The 18,711-nt window shown below is 43.3% G+C and overlaps 1 protein-coding gene across 6 annotated transcripts in view; it reads left to right on the forward strand.

Moving 5' to 3' along the window:
• The first annotated feature begins 250 nt into the window (after positions 1 to 250).
• The window catches only part of DAAM2 (dishevelled associated activator of morphogenesis 2), a 226,984-nt gene continuing 208,523 nt past the window's right edge, over positions 251 to 18,711 (forward strand). For 2 of the 6 annotated variants that reach the window (XM_081186362.1, XM_081186368.1), the window contains exons 1-2: positions 251 to 429; positions 16,632 to 16,768. The gene's annotated coding sequence lies outside the window, so the exon portion shown is untranslated. Of the gene's footprint in view, positions 439 to 1,932; positions 1,962 to 2,201; positions 2,324 to 16,631; positions 16,769 to 18,711 lie in introns of those variants that run through there. The other 4 variants (XM_081186365.1, XM_081186364.1, XM_081186363.1 and 1 more) reach the window with 4 other exon arrangements.

The raw sequence follows: 18,711 nt of genomic DNA on the forward strand, positions 1-18,711 counted from the left end.
CCAGTCAGTGTGGAAAATACTAAGCTAGATAGTCCAAGGCACTGACTGCACAAGGCAGCTTTCTGTATTGCTATATTGCATTTGGAAAAAGCTCACATGAAAGCACGAAAGACGAAGATTCCCAAGGAGCTGCAATCCAAGCTTTTACCTAGTGAAACTTTAGCCCTTTTAAGCCATAAATATCTTGTAGAGGCTTCCTGACGTCACAGGCTCTTGCAGAGGGAGGCTGGTCTGAAAGTGAAAACGGCAGCAGTTCCACTCGGAGGACAGCATAGGCAGTGAAAGGAAATCAGGGCGAGCAGTGCTCAGTGTGTGGACTTACAGGACTGCAGGAAAAGGAGGAATGACACAGAGACAAGGGGGTTGCATCTTAAGAGTGGCTGGTGCAGCAGCTCTTCTGGTCCCTGGCTGGGAGGAAAAAGAGAGAGGGTAAGCTCTGTTTTCTTTTCTGAAGCAATCAAAGAGCAGTCAGAGGATTTAGGTTTGGAACATAGGTTCTTAGTGTCTCTGAAATGCTACACACACAAGCCGACAGCAAGTGGGTGCATGTTTGGGAGATTTGTGTGTGTGTAAAACTAAAGCACAGATGCATGGATTGTATGCTTATCTGGAGTCCTCATCCAGTCTTGGGTGCAAGAGGGGGAAAAGATTATGACAGTGTTGCTTGTTCTTTCTCTACAGCATGTGAACCATTACAAAATCCCTAAAGATTTGATTTGGCAAGTGCAGCCACATTCCTGAGTGCACAACTAGTAGCCCGATTGGATCCAAATTCTACAGATTTCTGAGCTATGTGTGGTTTATTTTTAAATCCCTTCATCTGATACCTCCTCCAAGTGAAACTGTGGTGGCATAGCAGTGCTGCTAGAAAGTTTCTTTTTATCCTATCATATGTATTAGGCTCAAAAGGGTGAGGGCTGTGCTAAAGGGCTCGTTGGAGAAAAGGGTCCACAACCCTCACTGCCATTCTCAACCCTTATCGTGTTGCTGGCTGTCTGGAGGGACTGAGAATTACACAAGAGGAAGAGACTCAGAACTGCTTTTGGGTCTTAAGAGTTGGATGCTTAGCAGGACTTTCGGAAGGGAGGCAAGCCAGTAAGAATAGTCAGGATGTTTGTTTGCTTTGTTGTTGGGGTTGTTTTGGTTTTTTTTAAGTGTGCACATCATTTGAAATAATGTAGAAGGGGACTAAGGATTTTCAACTCAGAAGGGCAAGATCAGCCCAATGAAGTAACATTATTTTCTGCTTCTGCAAATAAAATAATATAGTATTTAACACCAAGGGCAGCCTTTGTCAACCTGATCCTCCCCAGCCCAGATGTTTTGAACTATGGCTCTCATCATCCTTGACTGCTGGCTATGTTGGCTGGGGCTGAAGAGCGTTGGGAGTCCCAACAACATCTGGAGGGCACCAGCTTGGTGGAAACTCATCTTGGGCTTCTCAGATGAATTACTTCAGTTCAACCTTGTTTCCATCTTGGTCACGAGCCAGAACTGGAATGCAATAATAACAGAACCTGTCTCCTTGCAGATGGCTACAATGGGCAAGAAGCAGGTCATCCAAAATTAGTTGTCTCGCAACAAGCAAAGCAGCAGAACACAGTTTAATTAAGAGGAATGCAATAGCAGCACATGATTAAAAGGACTTTCAGTGTCAGAAATAATAAAATGACATTAAAGATGGTTAAGAATGGAAGCAGGATCCTGCTGTTTGTCACGTCTCCCTCGCGCAGCAGGGGCCACTTAGTTCCGTCATAACCCTTTAAATTGGATTAATCTTGTCATTCATGTTACAAATCAGATTAAAAGGAAAACAATAGTGGAGGCACCGTTGTTAATTCCTTGGGAAAGGAAAAAAAAAACAATTTGGCCATTAATTTTTCGCCGTAGCATGACTGAGAAACAAAAGAAGACGTGCACATTTCACATGGGAGGCTATGAATAACTCTTCTGAAGAGCAGGTCTGAAGTAGCTCTGTTTTATTATCTCCTTTCTTTTGGTTTACAGGCAGGGCTTCTGATCTCCTGCTCCCTCCGCCCTCCCCTCCCTCCTTCCCTTTTTCTCTCTGCATCTGAAAGCAATGCTTTTCTCTTTTCTTTTTTGGCGTGCTTCATGATCTTGGATTGCCTTAGCTGGCTAGGTTTTTATTTATTTATTTGAAAAGCCTGTGTAAAATCTAAGGCCGTTTGGACACTACATCTGCTCCAGAAAAGCCAACACAACTTAATGAGTGGGCATAAAGGATAACTGAGCTGGAACAGGGGTGAAGAGCAGGGGTGAGCTGCTGGCCATAGTGCTTCATGCACTAGCAACCCCAAAAGAGGTATTTTCAAGGCTGTGTTTCTGCTTTTATAATTCTACAAGGCTGCAGATATTGTGTGTGTGTATATAAGCTGTTGACAAGGGAGAAACGAATTGGATGGAAGCCGTGTGATGTTATATTGAAATAACTGATTACAGAACTTAATCAAGTAGGCGAATGTAAGTTATTTATAGCTCTTGGAATCTCCTTCTGTATAGATGTGTGTAGTGTAATGTCCTCACTGGCTGATGAAGCTGGCTAATGCTTTAATGGACAGATGTTCAACGGCTAATCTAAGACGACTTGCAATGCAAGCTTACATTGCTGAAGGAAAATAAGTTGCTGAAAAGGAGTGTGTGTGTGTGTGTGTGTGTGTGTGTGTGTGTGTGTGCACGCATGTGTGATTACCCTTGTGCACTTTGGTCCAAAAGTTTTGCCTGGCACTGCTACAATTGCATCTGGATTTGCAAAAGAGTAACACAGCAGTTATTATTCAGGGCTTCTTTCTCAATGGGGTTTATTTCCAGTAAGTAGGCAGCAGCTTTTCCTAGAAGCACTGCTTCATAATAGACTAATTGAACAGGGCTGGCTAGTACCTCAAAGAGAAACATATTGTTAGGTACCAACCATATTTTCCATAATAAGAGGCTGGAATGCTAGATGATGTTTATTTACTGCATTTTTTTTGCCCCACTTTTCGGTGCCCTCAAGGTGTTTGGCATCATTACAGGAGCTCGGTAGGAGAATTTCAACTGAGCCATGGTGTGGGAGGAAGCAGCCTGGCACCATATTGGTCTTAGATCCCATTCACACCATGCTTTTAAAGCAGTATCCCACCACTTTAAACAGTCATGGTTTCCCCCAAAGAATCCTGGGAACTGTTGTTTGTTAAGGATGCTGAGAGTTTTTAGGAAGAAGAAGAGGAGGAGTTTGGATTTGATATCCCGCTTTATCACTACCCTAAGGAGTCTCAAAGCGGCTAACATCCTCCTTTCCCTTCCTCCCCCACAACAAACGCTCTGTGAGGTGAGTGGGGCTAAGAGAAGTGTGACTGGCCCAAGGTCACCCAGCAGCTGCATGTGGAGGAGCAGGGAATCGAACCCAGTTCACCAGATTACGAGTCCACCGCTCTTAACCACTACACCACACTGGCTCCATTCGCCGTTCAGAGCTACTATTCCCAGAGTTTCTTGGGAAATGAGATTGACTCTCTGGGAAGCTCCTTATGAATTTTTAAAATTAATAAAGCAATTCCATATGATGTGCAAAGGGAGCATGATGTGAGTGAGCATGCATTTGAAGGCTCAATCCTGAAACCTCTGGCCTGAGCCTTGGGAATAAGCCAGGATCCAGAGGTGGAGCTGGCTTCAAATTAATGCATGAAGGATGACAGGTGCAAGGATAATATTTTTTCAGTTGAATTTCAGCACTCTCATAACTTCACCAGATCTGTTGGCTACTGCTATTTGCCAAATTTCTAAAATGAGCCCATTGAAAGGAGAAAGGAGCTGACAGCAAATACAATGCACAGAGACATTGTTTTGGCTCTTGCTAACTTCACTGACTTCACTTTGTTCATTATAAAATGAAAAATGGGCCACAGTTGGCAAAGTGGCTGTGCTGGCTGCAGTAGAAAGGTGTGCTGCTCCTGCTAGAAGCTTTCAGTACACAGTACATACACAGTCACTCCAACCCTGGTTTTGTAGGTTGGGGTGTGTGTTGCTTTTTAAAGGTGCTAGGCATTGTAGCTCTGTGTAGAGTAAACTACAGTTCCCAGAGTTATTTGGAGGAAGCCATCTGCTTTAAATGTATGGGGCGTACACAGGCACAGTGGGAAACTGCAAGCTGGCTGGTAACACACCTGTGACAATGTGACAGCTGTAATCATGAGGCAAGTCCCATTGTTACTGTGCCCCCAGGTTTTAGTTGTTTATGTGTGGGGTGGTAGTGCTAACTGTGTTCATTGCATGGTAGAAGTTTCTTTTATCTTGGGATCTTGCAATTTGGGGCTTTAAACCTACCCCTTTACCCCACCCCATTGTTAAAAAGGGGGTGGTAGGAATGAGCATGAGTAATTTGGATATGTTACTGGTGAAAAAAGAGAGATTTGTGAGTCTGATATTTACCTGCCCAGAATGGGTATGTGCTTTGGTTATAATCTCATGATCCCCTCCTGGATCAAAACTCTGCCAACAAGTAGCCAACCAGTGCTTATTTTCCTGCTGACATTGAGAGAGAAAAGTTGGGTTATATTATTTGCTGACAGTGTGACATTGGTTTGTTTGGAGGGACAGTCTGTCCTTAAAGATGTGGTGTCAGTCTTGGAGTTTTAAAATAGCACCCTTGTATCTCACTTGTGAGCCAGTGTGGTAAAGTGTTGGGCTAGAACATGGGAGGCCAGAGTTCAAGACTAAGCCTCTTGGGCTTCCCAATCAGAAGGTCAGCAGTTTGAATCCCTGCGATGGGGTGAGCTCCCATTGCTCTCTCTCAGCTCCTGCCAACCTAACAGTTCAAAAGCACGCCAGTGCAAGTAGATAAATAGGTACTGCTGCAGCAGGAAGGTAAATGGCGTTTCCATGCACTCTGGTTTCCATCACGGTGTTCCATTGCACCAGAAGTGGTTTAGTCATGCTGGCCACATGACCCAGAAAGCTGTCTGTGGACAAACACCGGCTCCCTCGGCCTGAAAGCGAAATGAGTGCTGCACACCATAGTCGCCTTTGACTGAATTTAAATGTCCAGGGGTCCTTTACCTTTGCCTTTTCATCTGTAAGGATAAAATAGGAAGCGGAAGAACCATGTCCACCACCTTGAGCAGCTTGAAGGAAAAGTAGAGTGTAAAGATAATAAGAAGTAAATAATAAAGCCAGTTAAATCACTGAATACATTTGTAGGGCTTATGCTTACTGGTGTCACAACCACAGGACCTTTTGACTTAATCATCTCTAAATCATGAGTAGATATACCCCCTTGGAATTAGGGGTCAAATATCCCCCCCCCATCTCAGCTGATCAATACCAGGGGTCAATAATTGCATTTGTAGTAGATTTCTCTTTACTCTACTTTTTATTGTTTAAGTCAGTGAGATACCACTAGATTTGCACAGCCACACATAGACATCTTCCAGATGTGTCATGACTCTGTTGCTCTGCTGACCAGGATTGCTGGATAACTTCCAGAGGCTCCCAGGAAGTCCCAGAAGAATATAAAGTCATTTAAGGGCAGTTACGGATTGTTGAGAAATCGGAGGTTGCCATTTCCTGACACAAGGAACGAGAGCTTGAGTTGGAACTGTGGTTCCCAAACCTTACATAAATGCGAGTTCTCAAACTCTGGGTCAGAAGTATTAGGACATGACCCATCTGGATTAGAACAAAATGTCCCCAATCCCAGTAAATAAAAAACCATGAAGCCTCTCTATCAAATGAAATACTTTGCGTGAACGCAAGAACATAAGAAGAGCCTGCTAGATCAGGACAAAAACCCATCTAATTTGAGCATCCTGCTCACACTGTGGCCAACCAGATGCAAAAGGGAAACCCACTAACAGGACCTGCACCCAAGAGCTCGCTTTCCTCTTGTGGTTTCCATCAACTGGTATTCAGCTTGAGAGGGGAGGTTACTCTTGGATTTGAAATGGGCACCAGAAGCCCAGGTGGCTTCAGTGGTTTGGAATGCCTTTCCCAGCTGTAGCTAGTTAGCTGGCTGTTTCTGCTTCTTTGACTGAGATAGCTTGGCCATTCTCATTCATACCTTGGTAACCTCAGGTGTCGACTATTGCAATGCAATCTATGTAGGGTAAACCCCGAAGACTGTCCAGAATCTGCATCCAGTGCAGACTATGGAAGTCAGATTGCTGTACAGGGAAATAATATGACTCCTGCACAGGCTGCTTATATGCAACTGGGCCCAATTTTAAGGTTTTAACATTAGAATATCAAGCCTTAAACAGCTCGGGACACAGATACTTGTTGGTGGGCCTGCCTATGATGAAGATACATTTGGGGTAAGGCCCTTTTCCAGTTTGATGGGCAGTTCGATCATCCCCCTCATTGGTGACCTTTTGACATTAGTTGAAAACATTTAAATTCATTAATACTTTTTTTGGGGGGGGGGGGCGTAATAAGGTGAACCAAACTGGGCATCGGAATGCTATGGGGTTAGGATTTTGCTTGCTGTTTATATTGTGTTACTTTTAGATTTTTTTGTTGTTGACTAAAGTAGTATTTTATGAAAAGCTGTATTTGATTGATTTGTATTGTAATCTTCCCTGTGATCTGTTCTACAAAAGGCAGGGTAGAAGCGAAAATAGACAAAGTATGGTATGTGAGGTTATCTTCTTTTCATCCCCACAACAACTTTGTTTGGTATGTTTGGGTGAGGGAGTATGACTGGCTTAATGTCACACAGAGACATTTATGGCTGTGCAGACCTTTGAAATTAGGTCTTCCAGGTCCACAGTGTATACCCAATTAATTATGGTACACTACTTACCTCCATTGTGACACCGCTGACTGATGCTGGGTTACATCTGGTTTTCAGTTTCTTTAACTTTGCAATGCTAAAATGAATTGCGTGCTTCAAATATTATTGTGCCATGTTCTTAAGAACACAAGAAAAGTCTTGCTGGGTCAGACCAAAGGCCTATTTAGTCCAGAATCTGTTTTCCACAGTGGCTAGCCAAATATCTCTGGGAAGCCCAAAAGCAGGATATGAGGGCAATAGCCCTCACCTGCTTTTGTTCTCCAGCTACTGGTGACATAGTGCCTCTGAACCCAGAAATAAGGTACAGCCATCATAAGCAGTAGCCAGCGATAACCTTGTTTTCCATTTGTTTGTCTAATTTTCTTATAAAGGACTCTAAATTAGTAGCCATCACCAAGTCTTGTGGCAGCAAATTCCCCAAAAAATCTTGTGACAGGAAATTTCATAAATTTACTATGCATGTACTGTTAATTTCCTTGCAGTCCACCAGCTGAGTTGTCACTCTGTCATCTCCAGTTTTGAAAAATGGCAAAAGAAACAGGGGCTCATAAAACCCTAACCACCGATAGGGTTCCTCTCCCAACATACATGGAACTTACTGTAGGTTTACAGAAGCAGAACAGTGTCCTGCAGCTTAGTTTTCCAAGTTGGGAAAACACATAATGGCTGCTGTACCAGTGTGGTATCATGACTGTGCTGTAAGCCGGCACTGCATGGCATTATGAACTGCCCAAGATATCTTGACGATGCCTCAGTGTGAGTCAGCATACATCAATAACTGGCTTCCTTGCCAGATGTAGCATAGTGGTACTAGCAGACAATGAAGAATGAAGCAGAGAAAGGGTGAGACAGGGCAGTGATTCACTTACAAAACTTCTTAATAGATCATCCAGGTGCCCCTCAGCCAGCCATTTAAGTGTTCACACACTAATACCCAGCACAAAAGCTCTTACAATGCGAGTTCTACTAACAGGCAGCATAGAAGGCTGCACATGCCCATTGGCCAGGCCCTGGATGGAAGGCAAATTGCATTCTTCAAGTTACTCATATCTGCAGCCTTTGGGTATAAGGCAAATATGTAAGGTATGTTTGTGTGATACTTCTTTGGTATTTACTATGATGAGTTGTCATTAAAATGTGTATGTGTATGTGTAAGATCAGTGTTGTGTGATCTCCACAATCAGGACATAGCTCACTTCCTATGGCAAGCATAAGGTTGTTTCTCTATATTTTGTTTTATGCCACGTTCTCCATGATAGGCATTTTGTAGTATGCCCCATGACAGCCATATTGTGACTGGCACCCCTAGCCTTCTCCCCAAATTTGAAATGTGCCCTCTGGTCCCCAAAGGTAATGCCTGACATAGAGGAGTGTGTCGCCACCAGTGCTTTTTTTCAGGGGGTTTTCAAGGGTACACAGTACTGGCATCTCTTTTTGTTGTTGTTAAAATGTGTAGCACTTTCTGTAACAACTTCATGGTGAGTACTGGCACCTATTTTTCTAGAAAAAAAGCACTGGTCACCACAAATCGATAGGTCCCTGCAGTTCTTCTGGATTGACTTGTTCTGATAAATTTACTTCCATATCATGAAATGGAGTTATAACCATGTCAAATATTAAAAGTGGTGCATCCATGGTGATATAATAAGAGTGACTATTTATAAATACAGGCAAAAAATACATGACTATATGACTTTCTAACTCCATTGTGGCACTTATTAAGACTACTTTCCATTCACTCATTCCCTACAGAATCATAACATGCCTACTGCTACACCACCTCAGCAGCTGATAAAGAAACAATTGGCACACACACCCTCACATAGTGAAGTCTAGTGCTCATAAATCACAGCAAACTGTTGAAAACTAACTTTTTGCCCCATGTTTATAAATGCCATATCTCCTTACTTGAGCATGCATACAAACAAAATATTCACTGTGCAAAACTGGCATGGGAAAAGTAGTGGAGGACTTTGGGCTCTCACATATCAGTGGCACCCTGTGTGACACTAAAATTGGTATCCTCTGCCTCCCGTGCTCTGTTCTACATCGTTATTGTGATGTCCTCTGTGACGCCAGCACCCAGTGTGGCTAAACCAGTTGCACTACCCTAAAGCTGCCTCTCACCACAGAGTAGTTTTGCCACAATGAAAAGTCACACAAGAATAAGGCCTTAATGCTGGAGGTCCGTATTGACACCTTCAACTTAATAGTTAAAGAAACAAGGCACTCAGTGAACTTCCAATTCTGTGTTGGAGAGTGGAGGTTTCATAAAAGCACTTAGAGGCTCAGTAGTCCCCCCCCCCCAAAAAAAACCCCTCAGAAGCTTTTTAGGGATAAAAAAGAAGGACCTAAAGGGACTTTCCCCTAGATGCCAAGAATGATCAAAGAGAGGGCATGACAGGGTTGCAAAGGAGGAGGGAAGTGGGTGTAAACACCGAATCAATATCTGAGGGTCTGTCACATAGTAGCATCAAAGAAGGAATCTTTGCTTACTTCCTTACTTTCCAAATTTGGAAACCTTAAAGCAATAACCCTGCCTCTAAGCCAACATTTCTGTTCATAGACTTTGAAGCTGACATTTGTTTTTGTTCAAGTTCTTTTTTCTTTTTTCTTCACTGTGTCCCAAGATGACTCAAAGGCAGACGACATATTCCTTAGTCACTGAAGCCTTTCCAAGACCATTTGAATCAGGTGTTGGTCACATTTTGAGCCCCACTGTTTCCTATATTATTTAACGGCCTTTTGTGGATTTTCTTTTCTTTCAATAGTAAACTCTTTCCCCTCAGTTATCATGCCTGTATCTCCTATTCCACCACCCCTTTTTCATTTTGCTTGGAAAGAAGGGAAAAAATGCTTTTAGTCGTGTGATGACTGCTTTTATAGCCCTCAAGCTCCTGACAAGGTAAAATTTACACAAAACCTAATGAGGGAAGCTATTAGCCTCTTTGAGGCCCATCGTCAGATACAATTTCTTTTTTAAGACTTGGGCTGAGGGCACATCCCCAACACATGTAATCAGTTAAACAGATGCACACACTTGCTGTTCCCTTCACAGGCAATCTGCAGAAACGGAAGTGGGACAGCAACCAAAGGTCTATATGAAGTATAAACAAAGAGGCAAGACATATATTTAAGTTACAGAGCAGCAGGCAGAGGCCTGAGGCCCAAATTCATACCTCCTAAGAAAAACCGACTGTAATGCTCCAACGGTTGCCCTCAGGGGCAAGGTTCTCAGGAGGCATAAGCTTCTCACCAAAGGACTCGCCAGGCTTGCTGGTGCAGTGCAATCCAAACAAGCCAAGTTCAAGCACAGGGAATCAGTCTAGGGCTAAATACGATCCAGACGCAATATGAGGAAACAGTCCGAGGTTGGCATCATAGGGAGTTCAGCAAACTACAGCACAGCCAGGAAGAGAAACCAAACAAGAAGGCAGAAACTTGTGATGTTGCCAGCAATGAGGAGGCTCATGAGGGAGATTTTATATAGGCCGGCCTCCTGGACCACACACTGACCATAGATCTTGGTTGTAAAGGGGATTCAGGAATTGTTTACTTGCAAGTAGACTCTTTGCTCCCAAACGGACTTTGGCACAACAACCCTGGATCTGTACATACAGGCTATGCAGCCACTCTGCAGGTCTCCTTCACTGGAGGTTTTGAAGTCCAAAGAGGCTTTTAAGCAGAAGTTGGATAGACACCTGTCACGGCTGCTGTAGCTGAGATACCTGCATTTCAGGGGCTTGGAGTAGATGACCCTTGCGATCCCTCCCAACTCTATGATTCTATCATTCTATGTGAGGTGGGGAGTTCTGTCTGCTTGTTTGGTTGAAAGTTGTTTGGGTTGCCCTGGGCAAGATAAAGCGACTAACAAATTTAATTAATAATAATGACACCCAACTGCGATGATGGGGTTTGCTGGCAGTTCACTTTGGGCAGAGAAAGGAGACGGGGCAGCCCTGCTATGAGGCAAAATGAGGCATCTGCCTTAGGTGGCAAACCCTGGGAGCAGTGGCGTAGCGTGGGTTGTCAGCACCCGGGGCAAGGCAAGTAATTTGCGCCCCCTAACCCGTGGATTTGCGCCCCCTAACCCGTGGATTTGCGCCCCCTAACCCTAACCCCCAGATGTTGCGCCCGGTGCGGCTGGCCCCCCTGCACCCCCCACGCTACGGCACTGCCTGGGAGACAAGGAGTGGCAGCAGGGATTGATCTGTGTGTGCTACATGGTCCTGCCTTGCATGCCCTAGGCCACCCTACTAACCTGAGATGTAGTAAAGGGTGTTGTCCCACCACGGGTGTTGGGGGTAGAATTAAGCTCCAATCCAAGCTGCGGTCCAGGAATCAGCGTGTTTTGACATGAGTAGAATGTGTCCTTTTATTTAAAATGCATCTCTAGGTTATTTGTGGGGCCTGCCTGGTGTTTTTACATGAGTAGAATGTGTGCTTTTATTTAAAATGCATCTCTAGGTTATTTGTGGGGCATAGGAATTCGTTCATCCCCCCCCCAAAAAAAATATAGTCTGGCCCACTACATGCTCTGAGGGATAGTGGACTGGCCCACAGCTGAAAAAGGTTGCTGACCCCTGGCTGGGTTAAGGACATAAGAATAGCCCAAGGATTCATTTAGTCTGGTGTTCTTTCTGCACAGTGGTCAGCCCGAGGACTATGGAAAGCTCAGAAGGCATGAGTGCAGTAACACAGCCCACTGAAACCAATGAGCTATACAAGGACACAAAGTCAATATGTTGCCCCTTTAAACTCCCAAAGAAGTAAAAAGCTTTTGGACATCCAGGAAAAGGCTTGGAAGGTGTTTCAGTTTTTTGTTTGTTTTGTCCACCCTGAACTTCTTCTGTAGAAATGAAAGCAATAAGAAAACGTTATTACCTGACCCTCCCAAAGGCATTTGGTTCCAGTTCAGGCTGAATTTTGCACTGTGCCTCTCATCTGTTTTTAGTTTATTCAAGCACCTTCCTCCATCTCAAAAAAGTTGTCCGTAACCGTTTGTGTCAACTTCTCTGTGGCCAAACACAGAGTGTGCAGGCCCTATCCTTTAAAATCCTTGGAATTTACATAACCCTCAATTGTAGCAATGTGAAATGTGGCTCTGGTTACAATAACAAGGGTTTAGGGAATGCGGAGAGAGATTTTTTAACTGCAAAAGCACAAAAGCAAAACAAAACAAAACCCCGCATACTGTTTTCATTTTCAATAGCCACGTGAGGACCGTCCTCTGTTCTTCAGCTATAAATAAACCACTGCTGTCATAGGAAGATGGAAAACAATTCACGTTACTCTTTATCCCATTTTTCTTAAAGGTTACTTTCGCCCCCTGCTTTCCTTCTTAAAATAAAAGTGAGAGCTCATAAAGCAAATGGTGCCCATGCAGAAAAGGGTAAGGAAATAATTGTGACATTGGTTATTCCTTCTCCAGACAAATGCTGTTAAGTGCAGCGTTTGCCGTGGTGTACAAACAATGCACTTCTAGAGTTTGTGTTAGAACAAGGAAGGAAAGCAGCTTCTAAAGTTTGGCTAATAAAGCAAATATTTGCAGTACTTTGCTGTAATTCTCTGCCCCTCCCCAGTTTAAAGTTGATCCAGACTAGCATTGGAGCCACTTTTGCCAACCTAGTGCCTCCCAGAGGTTTTAGAGTGCAATTGCCTTTAGCCCCAGGCACCTAGGCCAATGATGATGGGAATTTGAGTCCTAAACACCTGGAGGGCACCAGGTTGAGGAAGGCTGCACTGGAGCATCTAATCCAGGAGCAGGCAGATGTCAGGCTTGCAGGATCTACTTTCTGTTTAACTAAAACCCCTGATCCGCTGGCCACAGACTGATGCAAAAGATATCCATTTAGGATTAAAGAATTCTAAGCCCATGGACTGCAAGAAGATTAAACCTATCCATTCTGAAGGAAATCAGCCCTGAGTGCTCACTGGAAGGACAGATCCTGAAGCTGAGGCTCCAATACTTTGGCCACCTCATGAGAAGAGAAGACTCCCTGGAAAAGACCCTGATGTTGGGAAAGATGGAGGGCACAAGGAAAAGGGGACAACAAAGGACGAAATGGTTGGACAGTGTTCTCGAAGCTACTAACATGAGTTTGACCAAACTGTGGAAGACAGGAGTGCCTGGCGTGCTCTGGTCCATGGGGTCATGAAGAGTCGGACACAACTAAACAACAACAACAAGCCCATCAATACCACTACTGAATAGAGTTTGTTGTCCTTCCACATAAAAATCCACTCCTGGTTATCCCAAAATTTTCTTCACTTCAGCGGTATAATTTGGGGAGGACAGACCTCACTGTGCTGTTTCTGCTGTTGAACAATTGGGAGTCATAAATCCTTGCCCATCAAAGGCAAAACACTCTGGCCTCTGTCATAAGGGTTTATGCATCCCTTTTTTTTAGGCCCAGTACAAAGTTTCAGTATGGCCTCCTTTCCTTATAGACACCGCAGTTGCATCCCATACATAGAATCTCATGAGTCACAAAAAAAAGGTATCCATTTAAATTCTGAAATTACATTTTCTGCATGTCTGAAAAGAGATTGTGGCCAACATCCTTCTCTCTTTTGCTATTTTTGTTTAATATATCACCCAGCCTGAAGAACAACCCCATAAACCTAGCTAACTGTTTTGTAACTTTTCAGCTGGTTCTAATAAAGGTTTTATCCTGTCAGTATTTTGACAAGATAATAAAAAATGGGGCTATTTTAAAAACCTCAAAATTATTGGTTCTTGTTTGTTACGTTTCATACAAGCAAATTGCTCTCATAATCTTTTTTTAAATCCGTCCCCCCTGACCATAAAGAAAACTATAACAATCTTTATATATATAAAATCTTTTGATTGTTGTTGTTGTTCTTGTTCTAATGGATCAACATGACATTTTATAAATAGACCAGTTCACTTTAAAGCTTTGTGTTTTTATGGTGTTTCTCATTGCAAATTCACAAATTGTTTCCCTGAAGCCAGTTTTTCTTTCAGGATCACAATCAGCAAAATAGCTAGATAGTATAAGCATTCTTTGCTCTCTAGCAAAATGCATGCAGTTTTTGATGACTTAAATCTTACTAGCAGCACTACTGGCTCCCACTGTCCCTGAGATCAATGACCCTGATTGTTATGGTAACTTTGCCCCTCCTCCCAGCTGGCCTTCTTTTCTGTCCATGCATTTGGAACACTGGGACTGATAGGTCTTGAGAGAACCTGTCACATAAGGATGCTGGATTAGATGGGCCATTGACCTGATCCAGCAGACACTTCTTATATTCTTATCTCTGTCCTCTGCCATTCCCCCCACTCCACTCCATTCCACCTTTTCATTTTTTAAGTTTTCATAGAATCAGAGAATTGTAGAGTTGGAAGTTTTTTGTAAGCCCAATGGCAACCTCCCCGCCCCCCTCTCTATTGATGTGAGCCACTTTGAGAGAAAATCATTGTCTCAAGAGCGAGCTAAAATATGGTAAGCAAATCTTTACTGGCAACCTGGAGCTGCAGGGTAGAACATTTGCATTGCACGCAGAAGGTCCCAGATTCAGTCTCTGAGAGACCATGGGAGACTGGAAAATCACTGCCAATCAGTGTGGACAGTACAGAGCTTGATGTCCAATGGTCTGACTCAATATAAGGCAGCTTTACTGTGACGTTACCCCTTCATTCTGTACCCTCATTCTGTTGAATGGCTCTAGACTAACTCAGTCAAAAGACGGTTGTTCTTAAAGAGTAATGTGAAGCCAATTGTTTTAAAAGGAATTACTCAGTCTATTCGAGTCTGGGGGAAAAAAGGAGGAGGAGGAATGTGCAGGATGCAGTTCAGTTTTATTTATAAGTATAAAAACCTTTTACAACAATGTGAGGGTTAATAGCAAGTGTATTAAGGGCTATCCCAACTAACATTATGTTTGAGATGACCACAATGCTTGTAAGTGGACAAACTTGTCTGAGTTATGCAGATCATCACGGCTACACGTCAAAGTTCTTCCCGAGAACAATGCATTGTCTTAGATGCTATTTAGTTTTGTTTGTCTTTTCATTCTGCTCACTTTACAAAGCTAACTGCTATGGGGGGAAAATACCACTGGAAAGAGTTACCACACATGTGCAGAGGGGATGATAAAGAGACTAATGCTGTTTTACATCCGTGGTTAAAAAGAGAAAAAAGCAGAGGGTTAGATTACTCAGATGTTCAAGTGCTGCTATCCTCAGATGGCATAAAGGAACAGTGTTGGAGTCTGATATCACAACATACACCAAGGAGAGGGTCTGTGGAAATCAGTAGCTTTCCTTGAGAACCTAATGACATTGTATTATATTACATGCATATCCCACCTTTCTCCAAGGAGCTGAAGGTGGATGCATGGTTTTCTTGCCTCTCCCCATTTGTCCTCTGGGGTATATTGTGCTAAGAGGCAGAGACTGGCCTCAAGGACACCCATTGAGCTTCAGGGCTCCATGGTGATAATAAACCCTCTTCTCCCAGCTCCTAGTCCAGCATTCTAAATAGTATTCACACACTCAGGTCATTTTCCAGATTCAGGTATGTCTGTGTAGGATTTCATACAGCCACTAGCAAGACTTCTCCCAAGTAATGTTAGAAGACATGTCGCTCATTTTATAAAGCAGAAGTGAGAAGAATCAAATTCTATTGAGCAAAATTTTAAACAGAGCCCATGTATGAACAATTCTAGATATACAGAAAAACGGTGTTTACTAGATGATTTGGTAAATGCTTTTGCAAACATGATGCTTATTTTAGTACTTAAAGGGAAGTTGAACTATTGCGAAACACCAGCCTTTTGTTTTATGATAGCTTCATGAACATTTGATTAATTATGGAATATGTGAAGAAATGCACATGGGAACAGATTCCTATTGACTTTTCCCATGGTGAACTGAAAAGCCCTGGACCCAAGGAGGAGGTCACCGTGGGGAGTTTATTTCATGACAGCAATCCAGTTGGGGAATGTCTCCCAGCAGAGTTGTTTGGGTTTCTTTTCAAAATAGAAATAGTTCGTTAGAAGTAAATGATTTGTAGCAGTGACTCTGGAGGAACAGACGTTACACAATCTGTCCAAAATTTTACTGTGGTTAATTGCAAGGACAGAACCATAAAGGAAAGAGCATTGCCAGTTGGTGTTTGGGAAGTGGTCAACAAGAGTATTTGCAGAACCAGATCTGAAGGAGTAGCTAGATAAGACTTGGACAAGGAAGATGGTGGCTGGGTTTTACTTTAAGCCAAGCAGTGGGATTGTGTCCTCCAACAGACCTATAGCATAGTTATAGCGGGTGGGCAGGCAAGGCCATGCGGCACACACAATTCTAACCTCCAACAGAAAGGTGTGGCAAGGAAAAATTCCTTTGGTGAGGGCTGCCATCGTTGCCCCCCTCCCAGCAACTGCTGTCAGAGACAATTGCCTCACTCTGCCTAATAATGGAGGAGATAACCACTAACCATGATGTCCATGCTTTGTCTCTGCTGTCAGAGGCAGTATGTCTCTGAATACAAATTGCTGGGAATCACAGGTGGGTAGAATTCTGCTGCACTCTGGTCCTGCTTTCAGGATTCCCACAGGCATCTGACTGGTCACTTTGAGAAGAGGATGCTGCTCTAGATGGGACATTGACCTGACGCAGCAGGCTCATCTCATATTCTTAAGTTCTTGTAAGTCGCAAAACATATCAGACGCCAAACAGTTGTCTTAATTGGGGGCCTCATTTGAGCTTGAGGCCGAGGACAAGTGGCCCTTGATTGGCCTTCTTCATATCCACAAGCACATTGCATGAAAATATACAAACAAGCTTTGCACTCCTGTATACCATGTGTGTCAATTTCTCCAACAGATCATCTCAAGGGTCATAAAAGCTTCGGTCACTCGCTGATGGGCATTGCCCACCATCACGCCTTCAATAGCTGAATGCATAAGGACCTAACCAGAGGGAGAGAAGAGAAGGAAACAAGGTCTCTTCCCATCACACAGGTTAGTACTGAGAAGGATCATGCAGACCTGAGTTGGGGAGCCTGTGGTCCTCCAGATATTGTTGGACTTTGTCTCTACCCTTGGCACTACTGGCTGAGACTCATGGGAGTGGGAGGGCCGCACAGATTTCCCATCCGTGTTGTAGGCATTAATGGTGATGGCAAGTTGTGTGAATACTTTTTAAAGTATTTATTCTGTTAAAACTGTTGTGTTTTTATCTGGGCTGGAGACCTCCTGACTCACCACATAAGGAAAAATCATTACTGGTAGGGTTGACTCTGGATTTACAACATTTAAAAAAACCCGAAAAACAACCATACAGGATAAAGACAAGGTGTCAGAAATATGAGTCAATGTTATTTCCTTACCCCTTTGCACACTGCTGGGGATACGGGCTAAAAATAGATGGATATATAGTAATATCATAATTTCTTGCAAAAGGGGAAGGGACGACACCCAATCTGAGATGAATACAGAAATAAGCTGTGTCCAGGGAAGCAATCTGTTACATGTTCACATTCAGTGAACGTTTCAATCTGGGGAAAAGATTAGGAATACGAGATATGGAGGAAATTATGGGTTTATGAGAATTTCCACATATCATATGATGTGTTAATGACTATACACAACAGATAGAGAAACTGCAGCCCTCCAGGTGTTTTGGACTACAACTCCCATCATCCCTGGTCATGCTGGCTGGGGCTGATGGGAGTTGGAGCCCAACACCATTGGGAACACTGCAGTGTCCTCACAGGACCACAGGAAGCTGCCTTGCACTCAGACCATTGGTCCATCTAACTTGGTATGGTCTACACTGACTGGCACCCCAGGTTTTCAGGCAAGAGTCTCTCCCAGCCCTACCTGGAGATGCCAGAGACTGAACCTGGGACCTTCTGCATGCAAGACAGATGTTCCTGAGTTACAGCCCTTTCCTCATCCCTGTTATATATATTCCAAGAAAGAAATGTATAAAGAGAGTAGTTCCCTTTACACAAAGGCTGTGTACTCTCATGCAATGGCCATTCATTTCATGGGGAGTTTTCTGGATGGGTGAGCTCATGTTTAAGATCACCACCAGCCTCTTGCTCAGATCTGTGCTGCTTATATACCGTACTATTAAATGTTTGGGGGAGGGCAGGGGGAAGCAGCCACTACCCCTCCTGCTTTGTCTTCCCACCTGTCCTGATGCACATTATCCTTCTTGGGAAGAGTCCAGTGGAGGAAGGGGAAAGGACTTGTAGGTGCTGCCTTCTGTCTCAGTGCCTCAGATGCTGTTAAGTTAAAGGCAGTTCTTCTTAGCATCATCATCATCATAATATAATAATAATTTATATAATAATAATAATAATAATAATTTTAATAATAATAATAATAATAATTTTAATAATAATAATAATAATAATAATAATAATAATAATAATAATAATAATAATAATTTATGAACGATGGGGACAGCAAGAAGGGGAGAATGTTCCCACAGTACTTTGGATGTTATAGTCTACAAGTGGGATCCACAACAACAACAATTGTATCTGAAGAAGTGTGCATGCACACGAAAGCTCATACCAAGAACTAACTTAGTTGGTCTTTAAGGTGCTACTGGAAGGATTTTTTTTATTTTGACAACAACAATTTTATTATTTATATGATGCCCCAGCCACTCTGAGCAGCTCCCAACAGAATATTAAAAACATGATAAAACATCAAACATTAAAAACTTCCCTAAACAGGGCTGCCTTCAGATGTTTTCTAAAAGTCAGATAGTAGTTTATTTCCTTGGCATCTGATGGGAGGGCGTTCCACAGGGTGGGTGCCACCACCGATAAGGGCCTCTGCCTAGTTCCCTATAACCTCACTTCTCACAGTGAGGGAACCACCAGAAGGCCCCTGGCGCTGGACCTCAGTGTCCGAGCTGAATGATGAGGGTGGAGATGCTTCTTTAG

The sequence above is a fragment of the Podarcis bocagei genome, assembly GCF_964188305.1.
Source record: "Podarcis bocagei genome assembly, chromosome: 3".
Lineage (NCBI taxonomy): Eukaryota > Metazoa > Chordata > Lepidosauria > Squamata > Lacertidae > Podarcis > Podarcis bocagei.